Below are 3,249 nucleotides of genomic sequence, written 5' to 3' on the forward strand. Positions count from 1 at the left end.
AGACAAGCTAACTTCTGTGTTTGCCACAATGATAATACTAATAATGATTATGATGATGAACATGAAAACAAGAACAATGACAATAACAACAATAGGCCACTTTGCAAAATACCATAATACTATTTGTTTGTCCTTTAAAATTTTGCATAAGCATTGTTACTACTTTCTCCTGGCAGTTGCAATATTCCCAAGAGAAAATGAAAACAGTGCCCATGCAAATGTAGAGTATTAAGGTATTTTTCAAAGATGGCTATACTGATGACTTTCACTTTGTAGCCAAGCGAGCGCAAGCGGTACAGCAAAAACCCGAATAAAACCACTAAGAATATTTGGGGCCAGGCTGAACAGGTTCTTATATTTTAGGGCAGTTACTCATAATTCAGCCTCATTAGGTTCTTGATAGGTTGTTATATTTCAGAGCTTTTGTCGTAGTGAAACCATTGGCTGCAATATAGTACTACTAATACATAAGGGGTTTTCCCTTCTTTTTTCAAGAACAAAGTGCTTGCCCTAATGGTTGGTAAGCCACATATAACAAACCATTTTGGATTCAGTAAATTACGTACATGCAAATTGAAATAAACGGAAATAATACATCAGTCTTTATCTTGTCTTTTTTTTGTTTTTTTTCAACTCCTGGCCTACTGATCTGGTCTCAGTTATTCAAAGGGTGGATAGCTAGCTCTATGCACTGGATAAATTACTATCCACTGGATAAGTCAATTGATTCTGCTAATGTATATCCGTTGGATAGTGATTTATCCAGTGGATAGCGTTATCCACCGGATGAACAACCGAGGCTGAGGGTAGGGTTGCCCTTCGCGGTGACTTAAATTCCGTCTCACTTTAGACACTAACCAAAGCCAAGACAGCCAAGGGGACCATCTCGCTATCAACAGCGAGCTCGACAGGCAGCAGGAAGAAGAAGAAGAGAAAAGGCGTCAGCAGGAAGAAAAGGAAAGGCATCAGCAGGAAGAAGAAGAAGAAGAAGAAGAAGAAGATAAGCATCAGCAAGAGGCGGAAGCAAGGCCTTCCGGGTCAGGCGATGATGCGCACGTGGAGCCCTACTTCCCCCTTGGCCTTGCTGCACCGGGACAAGGTCCCACTTCCTTCAATTTCAATCTCTTCCTGTTTGACACACTGCGCCTCACCAGAGGAATCCTTCCAACGGACTGTGAAGAGCCTCTGGAATTCGAATCTGTTTTCGAATGCAGCCGTTACTGCGACCAGTTCATGGGGTTTATCAAAGGCAGGGTCAGAACATCCCGAGAGAAACCCGACAAACATCTGACAAATTACATCAATCAGGGGCTCTCCAAAGAGGCCCTTTTTCAATGCTCTGGCCTGCCCCTGGAAAGCAAGCTTGCCACAGGCAACGAGGTGTTTGACAGGAATCTCAAGCAGCTGCGACTCGACGTCTTTGGCAACGTCATGGCGCTATTTGCGCACTTGTGGAGTGATATTAGTGTGCAGTATACTCACGGTTATCCAAATCGTCTGGTGCCCCAGGCCCACCGCGGATGTCTGCCCGGAAACATCACCATGGCTGCCTTGGTCAGCAATCGAGCCATCAGAAGCCTGGCGCCGGGTGATGTGGCCGGGTTCCTTTCTGCGGATATGATCAAGAACCTGACACTAACCCCTGCAGAGCTCATGTTAGCTAGAAGCAGTGCGCTGAGATACGCTGGCAGACAGAAAAAGCCTGCACGACTGGTGGAGTTCATGTTTTGATATGGCATAGATTTCCTGCACCTAATGGCACTAACCACAGAACAACTGCAAACCTTGACTGAGACCACCACCAGTCATCTCTGCAACGTATTCGTAGCTGAACAGAGCAGCGAAAGCAGCAGCAGTGCCACCAGCAGTGAATCAGAAGAGGACCTCCCCAAGCTGACCGTGTCCTGGGTTGCGCCAAGCAAGGAGTGTGGAAGTCTGCTGCCCACAGAGCATGAGAGGCACACCGCTACATTCCAGTACCATCTGAGCCGCCTTATACAGGGCTACCTCCAGCCTGTGGAGGCTGAGGCCCCAGCTGCTTCACTTGGCCCGACCCAGGACACCACTGCCAGAAAGTCATCCTCTGGTCAGCGCAAGCACAAGCGCAAGGAGCCGTGCGGCTGCGGCTGAAAAAAACCAGAATCAGTCGACAGAGGCCCCAGCTCTGGCCCCAGTCCCAGACCAACCGGGACAGAACAGAAACCCCCGGGAGTGTCTGCTGGCCCTCCCTGGATTGCTGGCCCACAGAGTGCCCAACCTAGAGTCCCTCGCCAAACTCTCTGAATATCTCCAACAGACTGACCCCATCATGCCCGGCGTAAGTGAGCCCTACTTAAAATTGTAGCGTAGATCCATAGGCCACCTTCCAAATGTCAAATTAAGCTGGACTGGATTGCGTGGCTCAGGCGGAGGGAAATAAAATGGAAAGCAACAATGATTAACATGACTTTTAGTTGGCGAGTGGAAAGTGGCCCATTGTCTCTACTCTAGGTGTGTCATTAATATCAAATAATATATAGATTTACTCAAGCCTAAAAGCGGAGCTCCCGGCTTGTCTATTCTTACTGGCTTTAGGATTAGGGTCTGACCCTTCTTACCTTATTTTAGGATGTTGGACATACAAATTTCACCAATCAAGTTATGCTGAATGTTTAACTAAAATTCACTTGCGTTCTGAATTTAGGCCAAGGCATGCCAGCGTATGGTTTTTCTTTCTCTCAGACACGCTATTAGAGGCTAACAAGAGATGTCATCAACTCACCACTAACAAGAAATCCCCACTCACATCTGTGACAAGGTGAGGGCGGTGATGGTTTATGTACTTTGTCAACACTTTGCAGAGCTCATCCCCTGGCTAAAAGAGGAGGGACAGCAGAGAAATGAGGCAGTGAGAAAGGTGAGTCCAAACTAGGCAGGCATCATCTCATTCTTGACAAGGAGAACAATAAATTTGTGTAACAGACAACTCCATGGTTGTAAATAATGAATGCATCGAACTGGTTGACACATATTAAACAGAGGACATGAAAGCGTGCTTAGATTTGGCTTTCATTTCACGAATTATTGGTACGACAACACTCCAATAACAATAATCATGATTAGCTCCACATTTTCTGTGTTGTTAAGGTCACATTCATCAACCTACGACAAGTTTGGAATTTCCAGTGATGTTCTCCAAGAGCTGACTTAAAAAGAACAGGTAACAACAGAATATTTGCTCATGATACTGAACTTAATTGGCTGTTCACT

The sequence above is a fragment of the Montipora foliosa genome, chromosome 4 (genome assembly GCF_036669935.1).
Source record: "Montipora foliosa isolate CH-2021 chromosome 4, ASM3666993v2, whole genome shotgun sequence".
Taxonomy (NCBI): Eukaryota; Metazoa; Cnidaria; class Anthozoa; order Scleractinia; family Acroporidae; genus Montipora; species Montipora foliosa.